General features: G+C 38.3%; 1 non-coding gene and 1 pseudogene across 2 annotated transcripts; both read left to right on the plus strand.

Moving 5' to 3' along the window:
* The first annotated feature begins 2,098 nt into the window (after window positions 1-2,098).
* LOC107621986 (PRA1 family protein B3 pseudogene) lies at window positions 2,099-2,849 on the plus strand (annotated as a pseudogene). The gene has a single exon (XR_015908558.1). The product of XR_015908558.1 is annotated as a PRA1 family protein B3 pseudogene (transcript).
* Window positions 2,850-12,992: 10,143 nt separating this feature from the next.
* On the plus strand, window positions 12,993-13,096 carry LOC148579485 (small nucleolar RNA R71). Its single transcript, XR_015896523.1, has one exon. It is a non-coding gene; the product is annotated as a small nucleolar RNA R71 (small nucleolar RNA).
* The last annotated feature ends 4,804 nt before the right edge of the window (window positions 13,097-17,900 follow it).

A 17,900-nucleotide genomic window follows, 5' to 3' on the forward strand; every position in this document is an offset into this window, starting at 1 on the left:
CTGAACCTCTACTTTCCTATTGCCTTCATCCAATCATTCATACTCCTTTCTATGGCAACCTGTATGTTAGGGGATCAACGTTTTCAATGGCTACCGTCCGTCCTCTTAATGAAAATGTTCCAAATGCGCTGTCACCGCACAGCTAATCATCTGTCGGTTCTTACTCATGTTGGAATAGGATCCATTGATCCTTTTGCGTCTGTCACTACGCCCAACACTCGCAAGTTTGAAGCTCGTCACAGTCATCCCATCCCAGATCCTACTCGGAATACCACAGATAAGGTTTAGACTTTTCGGATCTCAGGAATGGCTGCCAATAATTAATCTTAGATTAGAAACCCAAGAGATACACATTCAAGCTTGTTTTCAGGTAGAACGGAAGTGGTTGTCAAGCACACGTTCATAAGTTGAGAATGGTGATGAGTGTCACTTGATCATCACATTCACCATGTTTTGTGCGAATGAATATCTTAGAGAAGAAGTAGGCGTGAATTGAATAGAAGAGCAGTAGTAATTGCATTAATTCATGAAGAACAGCAGAGCTCCACACCTTAATCTATGGGGTGTAGAAATTCCACCGTTGAAAATACATAAGTGAAAATAGGGTAGACATGGCCGAGTGGCCAGCCTCCCATGGAGGTCTCAGAACGTAAAAGTTACATAATGTGTTCCAGAGATGAAAATACAATAGTAAAAGGTCCTATTTATAATGAACTAGTAGCCTAGGGTTTACAGAAATAAGTAAATGATGCAGAAATCCACTTCCGGGTCCACTTGGTGTGTGCTTGGGCTGAGCATTGAAGCTTTCACATGTAGAGACTTTTCTTGGAGTTAAATGCCAGCTCTGGTGCCAGTTTGGGCATTTAACTCCAGCTTTTATGCCAGTTCTGGCATTTAACGCCAGAATAGGGTAGAAAGTTGGCGTTTAAACGCCAGTTTGCGTTATCAAATCTCGGGCAAAGTATGGACTATTATATATTACTGGAAAACTCAGGATGTCTACTTTCCAACGCAATTGAGAGCGCACCAATTGGGCTTCTGTAGCTCCAGAAAATCCACTTCGAGTGCAGGGAGGTCAAAATCCAACAGCATCAGTCCTTTTTCAGCCTCTGAATAAGATTTTTGCTCAGGTCCCTCAATTTCAACTAGAAAATACCTGAAATTACAGAAAAACACACAAACTCATAGTAAAGTCCAGAAATGTGATCAATTCTTTGGCAGTCCTTGAAAAATCTTCCTGATCAATCCTTACATCAGCCCTCCACCTTCTGAGGTGTATCAGAAATTGTTTAAAGAGCTAGAAAAAGCCAGTTTTTACCCTGATCAAATCAACCTCCTTTGCAAAGAAAAATTAGTAGATACTGTCTCCATGTGTTTTGATTCGAAACCCTTCGAAAAGTGATTCTAGATTGCAGTAAACGCTCCCTCGAATGTACCCATGTCAAATCCTCTGTTCGTCATTTTACATCCGATTAAGCTCCGTGAACAGTCGTCCATACCTTCCTTTATATCTTCTTCCTTTAGAAACACCAATTTCTCATCCATATCTTGATACGGATTTGGGTCTTTCAGATTCTTTCTTTTCACAATCTGACATTATGTATCACCCATTCTATTTTTTTACCTTCCAATTTACGAAACTGAGTTTTTATATACTAGGATTCGTATTCACTTTCACGCACACAAAATCTTTGTAGGACATACTCACTCTCGTGCACATAAAATCCTAGCAGCACACGTCTTTACAAAATGATAACATTGTATTTTATACATAATTTATTTATATAATACTTTATATTATGTATAATTTTGGATTCTGAATAATTTTTTTAGATATACTCTTACTCATATATTTATTTAATTAAATTTATTCTTTTAAATAATTATTCATACAATATACGTGTAAAAGAAATTATTTTTGCTGATAAAAACTATATAGTTAGATTAAATAATGTATAGAAGATTTTTAATCTACCATCAAAATTAAATTATGTACATTTTATTTTAAATATTAATACTGTATAGTAATAACCAAAAGTAGTTCTTCATGAATAACCCTCTTGACAATACCATGCAACTTTCCCGAATCATCGTCCCTGGACACCACGAAACACGCCCTTCATCACAACATCAATAATAATTCGTCGTTCTTCACTCTCCACTGCCCTCCCCATTTCTCCAACACTGTGCCAAACCACCTCACGCGCCATTCGGAGATTCACAAGCCTCCAATGGCCGAATCGCCTCCTCTCCCAATCTCCACTCCACACGCCCACACTGCCCCAGCCACTCCCCCGATCGCCACATTCGCATTCCGCGCCTTCATCCCCCGCCTCAGCTCCTCCCTCCGCCAAGGCTTTTCCGACCGCCGCCCCTGGTCGGAGCTCCTCGATCGGAGCTCATTTGCCCGACCCGAATCCCTCTCCGACGCATACTCCCGGATCCGCAAGAACGCTTCCTACTTCCGCGTCAACTACGTAACCCTAATCGCACTCGCACTTGCTCTCTCACTCGTCACTCACCCTTTCTCTCTCCTCGTGCTTCTCTCTCTCCTCGCCGCGTGGTCCATCCTCTACCTATTCCGCCCCTCTGACCAGCCACTCCTCCTCTTCGGCCGTAGCTTCTCCGACCGGGAGACCGTCGCCGCCCTCGTCGTCCTCACCGTCTTTGTCGTCTTCGTCACCAGTGTCGGTGCTCTCTTGATCTCCTCCCTCACCGTTGGTTTAGCCGTCGTGTGCTTGCACGGCGCGTTCCGTGTACCGGAGGATCTTTTCCTTGATGACCTGGAGCCTCGCAATGCCGGATTGCTCTCGTTCCTCGCCGGCGGTCCGGCCGGTTCGCGTTTGTGAGCATAGGGTTCTGGATTGTCTCGGAGGTTTTGTTCTGATTAATTAGTTGAACTTGTAGCTTCTTTCATTTTAGGTAATTGGTAATTTTCTTCTTATACCACTATTCATATACATATATGTAGATGGCAATTATTGCAACTTGACAAGTTTTATGATCTCAATTAATGAAGTTTTGGTATCATTTTTTCTTTATTTTTTAATGGCAGTATTGTTGTCTGCTAGAGTAGCAGTTATACAGTTCAAAAATACAATGCGCCAAATTAGTTACTATTATTTAACTTATATTCATGTGTATTTTGTATTCTGACATTGACATTGGGGCTAGTTTTGGTTGGATCCTTGTTGGAGTGCTCTTTATGCAAGACAGAAAATGTACTACTTTTTATTAAGTTACTTATCTTGCAAGGGTTGAGCAGATAAATTGCTAAGGCAGAGCTTCTTGTTTTGGGAAATCGGTGAGTTCTTGTTGTGGGAGATTATGGTATTAGTAGATGCTGTAAGCACTATTATTAGTTCATGTTGTGGGAGATTAGGGTAGGGTGATAATTTGAGTATACTTAGGTTCGTGGTGGCTTCATCTTGTGTCTGGTTTGATGTTGAGAAAGCTCATACTATGGTTTAAAGGGTAAAAATATAATTGAGTATTTCTAAACTTATTTTAGCATATTTGAGTAACATTAATCATGATTTTTCTTTTATTGTTTATCAAACTATGGTTTGGACAGAAGTAGCGAACAAAAGTTGTTTCTTGATTTGTTATTAGAACAAATTATGGTTTGCAAAGTGTAAATCAAAAGAAAATGTCATGAAAACTGTGGAAAAATAAAAAATGGAGATTCAGTACAATCTTCCTCAACGGGAAGAATCGGGACGAAGACGGAAAGAAGTTTGGAGTTTCAGCATGGGACAATTTCGCTCTCCCTCGCTCTGTTGACATCTCTACTTATTGTGAGAGATCTTTAATAATTTTCTTTCAACCTCCTAATTTAAAATATAAATAAATTAAAAATTCATAATATTATTGATACGGCCGTTACAATAAGTATAAATTGGCTTTATATGTTATAACTCGGCCGAAACGTTACAAAATCGGCTTTATCTGCTATAACTCGGCCGGGGCATTACAGAATCGCTTCGAACATTATAAACTGGCCCTGAACTTAAATATAACGTCATTTAATGAGAATAATGACAAAAATTGTAACAGCTAAGTTTGACTATAAAAGGTAAGACATTGTATCTTTCAAGGACATGAAAAAAGAAAAACTCACTATACTGACTTAAGCATTGGAGTGCCTTTTGCAGGTACACTCTCCCATTTTTTCTCGCATCACTGACGACGTGGAATACTCTGAGACGAGAAGCTCGGCCAGCCTGAGATCATAGCTTGGACGAGGCCCTCAGTAGCCGAACTCAAGTTCAGATACCCACTCAAGAACAAATTGGCGCCCACCGTGGGCCGAATACATAAAATCACTCATAATTCATCGGTCTCAGAATTTTCGCATTTGCAAATGGCTAATGCACCTCCCCTTACCCCATCCGAACTTCTTCGAATGGTAACGGAGTTGCAACAAATGAATCAACGCATGGCCGAAGCCAACCAACGCATGACGGAGGAAAATTAGCGACTGAAAAATCAAATGGCCGAGTTGGCTAATACTCGGGTAGAACATAATAATGGCCGCCGCGAGCAGCAAGAAGATGAGGAGCATCACTCCGGCCCGACTCACATATATGAAACTCCTCAGAATATCAAAACACAACCTCCTCAAAATGAGGATGCTCCACAAAACGAGGAAGCTCAGCAACAGAACGAAACCGTTCAGCCTGACGACCCTGTCACTACAAGAAAAAAGGCCTATGGCCACACTTTTTTCTTGCCACGCTTTAAAAGCATGGCCAAAAGTGGTCAATGACCACGCTTTTAAGAGGGTGGCAATAGATTAGAGATTTGGCCACTTTTTTTCTTGCTGCGCTTAAAAAGCATGGCGAAAAAGATCTACGGTCATGCTTTTATGAGAGTAGCAATTGATTCGAGATTTGGCCACGCTTTTTTTTTCCACGCTTAAAAAGCATAGCCATAGAGGAAAACAGGCACGCTTTTAAAGCGTGGCAACAAAGTTTTGTTATAGTGACGTTTTAAAAGCGTGGCCGTTTCTTGTAACTTTTTTGGCACGCTTCAAAAGCGTGGCCAAAAAGTTCCAAAAAGATTTAATTTTTTCTTGTTATTTTTTGGCACGCTTCTTATTACCCATTCGACCATCCCCCTAACCCTAATTCACGCGCAGCAGCAGTGCCTCCCTCTCTCCCTCATTTTCTTCATTCGAGTCTCCTTCTCCATCCTTCTCACGCAAACACGCAGGACAGCAGCAGCGGTGGTGGACTCGTCGTCGCTCTCATGGCTAAACACCAAGGAGCAGTGGTCGTTCTCCTCCTCCTCCTCCTCCTCTCCTCCTCCTCCTCCTCCTCCTTCAGGAGCAGTGATCGTTCTTCGCTGGCGCTGTCACTCTCGCTCCCAATAACCCTGCGTCGGCACCCCTTCCGTGTCCCTCCATGGCTCAACACCGGTCGCATTGTGTCTCCCTCTCTGAAGTCGTCGTGCTGCCATCTCCCTCTCCTTTACTCGTCGCACCTCTGTTTCCATCCCTCAATCCTCCTCCTCGCCACCCGTCAGTACCGACTGTCAGCCACGTTCAATATTTGCAGCGCCGTGGTATTGATGGTTAGGGTTTCGATACTTCAAGCATTCACGGTTAGGGTTTTGATTTTGTTTAATTCTTGTTTATTGGTATTGATGGTTTGATTTAATTGTTCAAAATTTTCAGTTTTGGTGTTTTATTTGGTTTAATGTTTCATTCTTATCCAAATGTGAAAAGGGAGATGTTCTGTTTTGTTAGTTTTTCCTTATTCTAGTGATGTGTTTAGTCTGCAATTTTTTTGTTTATTTGGGTGAACTGAAATAAAATAATAAGGACCGGGTGAACTCAGGAAACTGAAGATGGTAAGTTTCTCTAACTATGTTCTTATGTTGTACATGAAGCATGTGATAGATGCAAAATAAAGCTTGTAGTGAACAACAGAAGGGAATATCAAATCCCTATGGGCATTATCTGAATGTCAAGCATCATTTCTTTGCTCCCTGATCTTTTAGTTCCTCTTATTGGTGGTTTTTTGAATGGCTAAAAATGAAATAGTTAAGCTTCTTATCTTTTTTTCCCTACTCTAAGTTGACATATCTCTTAATTTGCATGATTAGGCTGGAACTCGTTTTTTTCCCTCCTCTCTTTTATGTATTGCTATAAAATTATATTATAGTATCTTGAAGCTTTAGTAAAGTTGTTTTATCCTCACTATGTTAATGTGTTATTGTTCCTTAGGTGGTGCTCTAAAGCCAACAGATATTGACACATTATGGGTTCATGTCACTTGTGCTTGGTTTCGGCCTGAAGTGGCTTTTGCTAGTGATAAGAAGATGGAGCCTGCTTTGGGTATTCTTAGTATTCCATCAAGTTCTTTTGTTAAGGTGAGATATCAATACCCAGTTTGTTTAGAAAACGTAATTGTAAAAAGATGTAGACTACAGGTTTCCTAAATGGTTTTCATTTGACGTCTCTTGTTCCTTCTTTATGCCTATGTTAATTTAAATTGTGTTTGTTGAATTTCAGATTCGTGTTATTTGTAAGCGAATTCATGGTTCATGCACACAATGTTGCAAGTCTTCTACTTATTTCCATGCCATGTGTGCATCAAGGGCTGGCTACCGAATGGAGGTCGGATCAACTCTAGTTTTTATTTTTTATTTATTATTTCGAGCTTCCATTTGCGAATTGTTGTTAACCACTTAATATTTGGATTTCAGTGTTATGCATCATGACTAATGTTTAGTTGACATGTTGCATTTTCTTATAGATAATTTAGAGACTTTTTTTTCTCTAAATTTTTCTGCTTAAATGCAGTTGCACATTTCGGAGAAAAATGATAAACAGACAACAAAAATGGTTTCCTATTGTGCTTATCACAGGTATAGAATCTTCAATTACAACAAAAGAGATAATACTTTCTTCTTTGTCCCTCTATACGGTTTCCTTTTCAGAGTTTGCTTTTGCCACAATTTTTACTCTTTTTTTAATTCCTCAAGTATGAATTTAAGATTCATTTGAATCTTACTGTCAGCTTTTTGTTTTAATATTACTTGCAGGGCTCCCAATCCAGACACTGTTTTGATTATGCAAACCCCCCCCCCCCTTGGGGTCATTTCAACTAAAAGTCTTCTACAAACTAAGAAAAAACGGGTTCCAGGCTAATTTCCTCTAGAAGAACAAAGGTAGAAGAAACCCGTCAAGCAGATGATAGTGCTTATTATCATTTATTGCCCCTTGGAACTTTTCTTGTTTTTGTTTTGCAACCATGCATGTTTCTTTTGTCCCTTGTCTAAAGATAAATGGTTGTTGGTGTTCAAAGTTGGAGTGTGGGGTTTTGTTAGGTCTTTGTTTTGTTTCTATTCCCTTTTTCATGTTCACATCTCCTATTATTGTGGGCTCTCATGTTTTTTTTGGTTCTCTTCCTATTATTTGGTTGGTATCTTTAATCTTTAATAATAACAATAATAATATTATTAATTAGTCTCTTATATGCTACTGTATGTCATTTTCTTTTGTTCTCAGTGGGGTGTATATTTTATTTCCACTTTGTTTTGGTTAGATTATGAAGAGTTTGGGCACTATGGTAACAGAACAGTTGCTAATGGTGTTGACAAGGAAGGGCCAGTGCTTTCAAAGCTTGGTTCAAGTTCCTGGTGCGGTATTTTACAACCACACTTACTAACCGACAAGTGCACCGGGTCGTACCAAGTAATACCTTACGTGAGTAAGGGTCGATCCCACAAGGATTGATGGACTAAGCAATAATAGTGTTTGATAGGCTTAGTTAGACAAACAAAAATTGGTGTTGAGATGCAGTATAAAAGAGATTAAACAATATAAAAAATATTGAAGAATGGCAAGTAATTAAGTTGGGAATAATATATGGAGAAGGCAGTTAAGGCTTCAGAGTTATCTATTTTCTGGATTGACTTTTCTTATTAACTATTTCAATTATGCAAGATTTAATTCATGGCAAACTATTTATGACTAGACCCTAATTCCTTAGACCTTCCTAGTCTCCTCTAAAATTCATCAACTGCCAATTCCTTGGTCAATTAATTCCAATTAGAGGGTGATGATCGAATCCTAGTTTATATGCCACAAGAATCCTAATTATTCAAAGATAAAGGGATTATATGTCACGTATCCTGTTAAATACAAACAATTAGAAATTCAGGATAATATGTTTTCAAGCTATTGTTCAAGTAAAGAGCTTTTTCAAGTTTTACAAGAACTCAAATAGAACATGGGTCATACTTCCGTTCCACCCAAATTCATAAAATAAAGAACGAAAATAATTATTGAAATATAAATCAAAACATGAATTAAAATAGAAAAATAATATTATCAATCCATACAATAGACAGAGCTCCTAACCTTAACAGTGGAGGTTTAGTTGCTCATGGAAAAGAGAAAATAAGGATTCAGGTAAAAATGTACCGAGCTACAATCTGATGGCATCAGATCTCTTTCTATAACTAATCATAATAAATTTAAAATCTAATATTTAAAATTAAACTTAGAATAATATCTTTTCCTAATTTAAGATTTGAATTTAAATTTGAATTAATTAACAGATCTTCAGTTGATGGGTGGGGACCACTTGTTCTGTCCATTCTGCAGCTTCTAATCTGTGTTTTCTGGGCTGAAAATTGAGTTAAAACAGCCCAGAAATCGCCCCTAGCGTTTTTCTGCATTTTCTGCACGTGGCGCATGTGACGCGTCCGCGTCTTCCACGCATTCGCGTCATTTGTGCAGATTCCAGTCCATGCGATCGCGTCAGGCACGCGATCGCGTCATTGCGATTTCCTCCATTCCGCGCGGTCGCGTGAGCCATGCGTCCACGTCGGTATTCGCCGGTCATCTCCTTGGCTTCTTCTCTTTCTCTGCAGAAACTCCATCAAATTCCGCCAAATGCTACCTAAAATAAACAGTATTGTACAAAACTCAAAATAGCATCCATAATGGCTAAAATATAATTAATTCTTAATTAAATTCAACAATTTAGATGCAAATTCACTAGGAAAAGATAGACAAGATGCTCACGCATCACAACACTAAACTTAAACTGTTGCTTGTCCTCAAGCAACCAAAACTAATATAAGCTTAGGATGTGAATTTGCATGAGAATGAGAGTTCGATTAAGCCCATGTCTTCTCTTATAGTGGGGTTTACAACTGCAATCCTGAACAGTTTTGGCATCTCACTTTATCCTTTGAAGTTCAGAATGATTGGCATCCATAGGAACTTAGAATTCAGATAGTGTTATTGACTCTCCTAGTTCAGTATGTTGATTCTTGAACACAGCTACTTTATGAGTCTTGGCTGTGACCCTAAGCATTTTGTTTTCCAGTATTACCACCAGATACATAAATGCCACAGACACATAACTGGGTGAACCTTTTCAGATTGTGACTCAGCTTTGCTAGAGTCCCCAGTTAGAGGTGCCCAGAGTTCTTAAGCACACTCTTTTTGCTTTGGATCACGACTTTAACCATTCAGTCTCAAGCTTTTCACTTGACACCTTCACGCCACAAGCACATGGTTAGGGACAGCTTGATTTAGCCGCTTAGGCCAGGATTTTATTCCTTAGGGCCCTCCTATCCATTAATGCTCAAAGCCTTGGATCCTTTTTACCCTTTGCCTTTTAGTTTAAAGGGTTATTGGCTTTTTCTGCTTGCTATTTTTTTTTATATAATGTTTTTTTTCGCAAGCCTTGTGTTTTCGCTGCTTTTTCTTGCTTCGAGAATCAATTTTATGATTTTTCAGATTATCAATAACATTTTTCTTTTTCATCATTCTTTCAAGAGCCAACAATTTTAACATTCATAAACTTCACTATCAAAAACTATGCACTGTTCATGCATGTATTCAAAATCACAGAAAATACCACCACATTTAAGTAAATCAGACTATTTTTAAAATTAACTCAATTTCTCATGCAATACATCACTTCTTTTTCTTTTATTTTTAGATTCAAGTTCAGTGAGTGGTACAGGAAACATCTTTTCAGCATTAAAGCAATTAAATGAAAACTAAACTAGTCCTAGGATTCTAACTAATAAAGGATCATACAACAAACAAAGAAAAATAATAGGAAACCGGAACATAATATAGAAAAGAGGGAAGGAATAAAAATGAAAGGAACTCAACCACCTAATTATCCTAGCGGTCGTTTTATTCTTCAGGTTGTGTTCCTCCGTGAAGATGATTCGCCTCCCTTTTGTACTAGAAAACCTATAAGCGCAGTGTCAACACCAAACTTAAAGGTTTGCTTGTCCTCAAGCAAAGAAGAACTGAAAATAGAAGAGACAAATATTTAAATGAAAAAAAAAATAAAAGGATAAAAGAATAAAAGAGAATTAGGATTGGGAGAGAGAGAAAACTGGGCGGCGCAAGCGACGCGGCCGCGTGGGGCACGCGGTCGCGCGCATTGCTCTTATACGATTGAGGTATTTTACAACCATTTCAGAAAAAATTGAAAGCATACACCTATGAAAAGTTGCTAGAGCATTGCAAAGACCAAATGGCATTCTCCTGTAAGCAAATACTCCAAAGGGGCATGTGAATGCTGTCTTCTCTTGATCTTGAGGGTCTACTGCAATTTGATTATATCCAGAATATCCATCTAGAAAACAATAAAAAGCATGACCAACTAACCTCTCAAGCATCTGATCAATGAAAGGGAGGGAAAAATGATCCTTCCTTGTAGCAGTGTTGAGCCTCCTGTAATCTATGCACATTCTCCATCCTGTGACTGTTCTTGTAGGAATAAGCTCATTCTTTTCATTCTTGATCACTGTCATCCCTCCTTTCTTGGGAACTACCTGCACAGGACTTACCCAAGGGCTGTCAGAAATAGGGTAAATAATACATGCTTCCCATAATTTCATTACCTCTTTTTGGACCACCTCTTTCATAGTTGGATTGAGTCTCCTTTGTGGTTGCACAACTGGTTTAGCATCATCTTCAAGAAGGATCTTGTGCATACACCTGGTTGGACAAATCCCCTTCAAGTCACTAATGGTCCACCCAAGAGCTGTTTTATGGCTCCTAAGCACTGAAATAAGCGCCTCCTCTTCTTCAGGCTTCAGAGAAGAGCTAATAATCACTGGATATGAATCATTTTCACCCAAAAACATATATTTCAGAGAAGGTGGTAAGGGTTTGAGCTCAAGCTTGGGGGCTTCCTCCTTTATTGGCGTGTTCATCAGCTCCTTTTGGGGTGGTGAATCATCAACTTCAACTAATTCGTAGTAAGAATCAGGGTCCAGAACATCATCAAGTACCTCAGCTTCCAGTACTTCTTGAACAAGTGGTTCAATAATATCTATTTTCATACACCCCTCAAAATCATTGGGGTGCTTGAGGGCTTCAAAAATATTTAGGACCACCTGTTCTTCATTGACCCTCAGGGTTAATTCACCCTTTTGTACATCAATCAGAGCTCTACCTGTAGCTAAAAAGGGTCTACCAAGTATAATAGAGGGTTTTACCTCCTCTTCCATGTCTAATATAACAAAATTCAACAGGGAAAATAAATGGTCCTACTTTAACAAGTAAATCTTCAACTACACCCACAGGTAATTTAATAGAAAGATCAGCAAGTTGAAGAGAAATACGAGTGGGTTTTACCTCCTCAATTTGAAGCTTTTTCATCACTAAAAGTGGCATGAGGTTAATGCTAGCTCCAAGATCACATAAAGCTCTCTGAATGCCGACTTCTCCAATGGTGCAAGGAATGACAAAGCTCCCTGGGTCTGGCATCTTCTTAGGAAGGGTGTGTTGAATAATAGCACTACATTCCTTGGTTAATACCACGGTTTCTTGCTCCTTCCAATTCCTCTTGTGTGTCAACAACTCTTTCATAAATTTAGCATAGAGAGGCATTTGCTCCAGAGCCTCTGCAAAAGGGATGTTGATCTGCAGCTTCTTGAAGACATCTAAAAATTTAGAGAATTACTTTTCTTTGGACGCCTTCTGAAGCCTCTGAGGATATGGCATTTTTGGCTTGTATTCAGGGGCCTTTGGCAAGGTGGGATAAGTGTCAAGAGAGTCAGGAAATGGGTTGTCTGCACGTTTAGAAGAGGCGTGCTCTACTTCTTCTTTCTTCTCCTCTAGAGCTTCCTTTTCAACTAGATCTTCATTGACCTTAGTCTCAGAACTAGCTACCTTACTACTTCTCAATTGAATGGCCTTGCAATCTTCTCTTGGGTTCACTACTGTATCACCAGGGAATGTATTTGAAGACCTTTCAGGTAATTGCTTGCTCATTTGACCCATCTGTACCTCCAAGTTTCTAATGGAGGCTCTGGTTTCTTGTATGAAACTCATCATCATCTCCCATTTAGAATCTTATTGGGATTTAGAATTTGCCTGCTGAGGTGGTTGTTGTTGCTCAGACTGAAATTGGTGGTTATTATGGTTGTTCTGTTGAAAACCACCCTGAGAACTATTGTTGAAGTTCTGAGGTCTCTGATGTTGATCTCTCCACCCAAAATTTGGGTGATTCCTCCATCCCTGATTGTATGTCTTAGAATATGGATCATTGTTGGGATTTCTAGGACCACTCCCCATGTAATTCACCTGTTCAGAAGAGGGTTGAGCATAATCATAATTATCATTTTGCATAAAGTTACCTGTCTTGTCATAGGAGGTATCTTGGGGTGGATTTTGAGTATTGATAGCTGAGACTTGCATGCCACCCATCTGTTGAGTATGTAGATTTATCTGCTGAGACATAAGCTTGTTCTGAGCAAGAAGAGCATTAACAGCTTCTATTTCCAACACGCCTCTCTTCTGAGCGGCCTCAGAGTTCACAGGATTCCTGTTAGATGAGTATAAATATTGGTTGCTTGCAACCAATTCAATCAGCTCAATAGTCTCCTCTGGTATCTTCTTCTTGTGCAATGAACCGCCTGCAGAAGTGTCTAGGCTCATCTTTGACATCTCTCCTAAGCCTTCATAAAAGATATCCAGTTGGGTCCACTTGGAGAACATGTCAGGAGGGCATTGCCTAGTCAGTAGCTTGTATCTCTCCCAAGCTTCATAAAGAGTTTCACCGTCCTTCTGCTTGAAGGTCTGAACCTCCAACCTAAGCTTAGTCAGCTTCTTTGGTGGAAAAAATTTAGTGAGAAACTCTGTAACAACCTTTTCCCAAGTATTCAAACTCTCTTTTGGTTGGGAATCTAACCATAGCTTTACTTTATCCCTCAGATCAAATGGGAAAAGCATGAGTTTGTACACCTCTGGGTTTACTCCATTTGTCTTCACAGTATCACATATCTGCAGAAAATCAGAAATAAATTGATTTGGATCTTCATGAGGAAGTCCATGATACTGGCAGTTTTGTTGCACCAGAGTGACCAATTGTGGCTTCAACTCAAAGTTGTTTGCAGTTATAGGAGGCACCACAATGCTTTTTCCATAGAGATCCGCAGTAGGGGCAGAATAAGAGCCAAGCACTCTTCTCTGCTGATCATCCCCATTCGGATTTACCACATTGGCATTAGTGTTATTATTTGCCATAGTAGATTTTTCAGTCTTGCAAAGTCTTGCTTGTTGTAAACGTCGCCTGAAAGTTCTTTCAGGTTCAGGATCAAAGTCTAAGAGATGTTCTTTGTCTCTGTTCCTGCGCATACACAAGCAGAAAACAAGAAAAAAATGGGACTCTCTACGTCAGAGTGCAGAGAAGTCCCTGTGAGGTAATCTATGTAAAATAATAAAAATAAAAAGATAAAAATAAAACTAATAGAATATAAAAAGTAAAAAAAATTAATAAGAATAATAAAAAAAAACAAAGTAAAACGAAGAAAAGAAAAAATGAAAATAAAAAATAAAAAAAATAAAATAAACTAAAAAGAAAAAAAAACTGACGAGATTTAAATAAGGAAAATCGAAAGAAGTTGAAATAAAAGAACACAGGGGATAGGGGGAAGGGACGTGAACGAGAGAACAAATGAAAATTTTTTTTGTAATAAAAAATAAACAAAAATGAAAAATAAAAATAAAAATAAAAATTAATAATAATAAAATAAAACTAGTAAAAAGGAAAATTATCTAATCTAAACAATCAAACAATGAGTAGTTGTTAATCACAGTCAATCCCCGGCAATGGCGCCAAAAACTTGGTGCAGTATTTTACAACCACACTTACTAACCGGCAAGTGCACCGGGTCGTACCAAGTAATACCTTACGTGAGTAAGGGTCGATCCCACGAGGATTGATGGACTAAGCAACAATAGTGTTTGATAGGCTTAGTTAGACAAACAAAAATTGGTGTTGAGATGCAGTAGAAAAGAGATTAAATAATATAAAAAATATTGAAGAATGGCAAGTAATTAAGTTGGGAATTATGGAGAAGGCAGTTAAGGCTTCAGAGTTATCTATTTTCTGGATTGACTTTTCTTATTAACTATTTTAATTATGCAAGATTTAATTCATGGCAAACTATTTATGACTAGACCCTAATTCCTTAGACCTTCCTAGTCTCCTCTAAAATTCATCAACTGCCAATTCCTTGGTCAATTAATTCCAATTAGAGGGTGATGATCGAATCCTAGTTTATATGCCACAAGAATCCTAATTATTCAAAGATAAAGGGATTATATGTCACGTATCCTGTTAAATACAAACAATTAGAAATTCAGGATAATATGTTTTCAAGCTATTGTTCAAGTAAAGAGCTTTTTCAAGTTTTACAAGAACTCAAATAGAACATGGGTCATACTTCCGTTCCACCCAAATTCATAAAATAAAGAACGAAAATAATTATTGAAATATAAATCAAAACATGAATTAAAATAGAAAAATAATATTATCAATCCATACAATAGACAGAGCTCCTAACCTTAACAGTGGAGGTTTAGTTGCTCATGGAAAAGAGAAAATAAGGATTCAGGTAAAAATGTACCGAGCTACAATCTGATGGCATCAGATCCCTTTTTATAACTAATCATAATAAATTTAAAATCTAATATTTAAAATTAAACTTAGAATAATATCTTTTCCTAATTTAAGATTTGAATTTAAATTTGAATTAATTAACAGATCTTCAGTTGATGGGTGGGGACCACTTGTTCTGTCCATTCTGCAGCTTCTAATCTGTGTTTTCTGGACTGAAAATTGAGTTAAAACAGCCCAGAAATCGCCCCTAGCGTTTTTCTGCATTTTCTGCACGTGGCGCATGTGACGCGTCCGCGTCGTCCACGCGTTCGCGTCATTTGTGCATATTCCAGTCCACGCGATCGCGTTAGGCACGCGATCGCGTCATTGCGATTTCCTCCATTCCGCGCGATCGCGTGAGCCATGCGTCCGCGTCGGTATTCGCTGGTCATCTCCTTGGCTTCTTCTCTTTCTCTGCAGAAACTCCATCAAATTTCGCCAAATGCTACCTAAAATAAACAGTATTGTACAAAACTCAAAATAGCATCCATAGTGGCTAAAATATAATTAATTCTTAATTAAATTCAACAATTTAAATGCAAATTCACTAGGAAAAGATAGACAAGATGCTCACGCATCAGTTCCACAGCTGAGCTTCACCTCAAAAATAGAGCTCAAGGTGAGTCCAAACCAACCAACATGCCACCTACTAGTGTTATGACAAGACTCATCTTGATGATGGTTTGGAGGAAGCTGATTAGGAATCCCAACACTTACTCTAGCCTAATTGGCCTCACATGGTCTTTGATCTCATTCAAGTATGCAATCTTTACTCATTTTAATTGTTGTTATACTTAACTAATGTTTTAATCTTAGACTTAGGAATTGTTAACTTTCTTAGGAATTGTTTCTTAATCCCAACACTTACTCTAGCTGATTATTTGCACATTGCTCATGCATTTTGACCTGCTTTCTACTCTTTATTTGCACACCTTATTTATATTGGTGTGTTAAATAAATAAAAATAAAAACATGGTGTTAAATAAATTCTATGTGAACTAAGCTTTCTTACCAAACCTCATTTAGCTGCTTCCTAGTTCTTTTCAAGTGGCCAGTGATTCAAATCCTACCTTTTGTAGTTTATTGCTTTTTCTTCCTCATAAACGCCTCAGATTCATTCCCACTTACACCAACACGGGACCCTCGCCACGTGTTGATGTCAATAACAACCAGTTACAACAAGAAGAGCAAGATGATCTAGAGGTCCGCGTTGAGAATGTAATATAATCAACAAAGTTAGTTTTCGTGATCTTTATTTGACTTAGCATAATTGCTTTCTAATTTATTAGTGATGAAACTTTTAATTTGCAAATTATATATAGATGCCACTTCATGGCTACTTTTGGAGTCTTTGGTTATTTAATTGTGGAAATTAATCGTGAATCGAGTGACGACATTTTGTACTATTTAAAGAATTTCATTTTTATTGTTAGTTGGTAGAGGACAAGCATAGAATTTATTATATATAACCTGACTTGTAATTTTGAACTCTTAAATTCCTTCCGTTCTTTTATCCATATAAAAAGAGTTCTCTAGTGTTTTCTTTCTCCGTGGGACATATATATGGAGATGATACTTTGGCCATTTGATTATTGTTATTATACTCTGGTTGAGAAATAAGAATTTTTGAACTAGAGATATATTATGTATGAGTATTAATGTATAAAATAATTATAGTATAAATTATATATCACTAATTACTATTTGATTTGTCTCGTAATAAAAATTACATTATATTTATAGGTTTTGGTAATAAAAAAGGACTAAAAATTTATACTGTGCAGTGATAAAGAAAAAATTAGAAAAAAAAAGATTTTTTTTAAATTTTGATAAGGCTATTGCCACGCTTTTAAAGTGTGGCCGTATCTCTAGCTACGGCCACGCTTTTAAAGCGTGGCAGTATCTCTTGCTATTGCCACGCTTTTAAAACGTGGTCGTATTTTGCTACTGCCACGCTTTAAAAGCGTGGCCGTATCTCACACATATGGCCACATTTTTTAAGCGTGGCAATCCACAAAAGCGTGGCAAAAAATAAAGCGTGGCGGTAGGTCACCAAAAGCGTGGCGATAGAGCAACCGCTACCCTTAGAGAGGCCACCCTTTCAAAAGCGTGGCGGTAGCTCAAAAAGCGTGGCAATAGAGCTGTTTTCTTGCGTGGGACCTTTCATAGCCGACGTTATGAACTTCGAATTGCCCAGATGGTTCACCTTACTTGCCGACGACCTTAACTCCCTACAATGGGTTAGGAGATCCAAAGAAATACCTCAACAAATTTAGATCTATAATGATAGTAAATGGTGCATCTGATAAAGTTTTATGCCGTTGTTTTTCTTCTTATTTAGACGGTTCTGCACTTGATTGGTTTTGTTCTTTGCCTGCAGGTTCCATTTCTCATTTTCAGGAATTAGCAAAGCTCTTCGAGGAGCATTTTGCCGGCTCTGCTATCTACTTGCATGACTCAGATTATCTGAATACGATCAAATAAGGCCGAACAAAAGCCCCAAAGATTCTATGATCTGTTTCACAAAGGTGGCGATGAGTATACCAGATCTCCACCCCGAGGTGCATTTGCATGCCATCAAGAGCGGACTTCGGCCCGGCAAGTTCGAAGAGGCTATCGCTGTTGCCAAACCAAAAACCTTAGCTGAGTTCTAAGATAAGGCAAAAGGACAGATTGACATAAAAAAATTGCGACAAGCTCGGAAATCCAACAAACCTCAACACAAAGAAGAGGACAAAAGCGGGATAACAAGAAAAACTTCAAATTAACCCCCCGTTATGAGTCATACACGCAGTTTAACACAAAGACGGACGAAATCAACAAGAAAATCTTGAATTCCAAGCTGATCAAACCACCCAGAAAAGCCGGCACTTACCAGGACACAAAAAATGTTGATAAATCCAAGTATTGTACTTACCATCAAAAGCACAGACATACCACCGATGAATGTATAATAGCTAA

The sequence above is a fragment of the Arachis ipaensis genome, chromosome B10 (genome assembly GCF_059453495.1).
Source record: "Arachis ipaensis isolate K30076 ecotype BB chromosome B10, ASM5945349v1, whole genome shotgun sequence".
In the NCBI taxonomy this organism is placed as follows: Eukaryota; Viridiplantae; Streptophyta; class Magnoliopsida; order Fabales; family Fabaceae; genus Arachis; species Arachis ipaensis.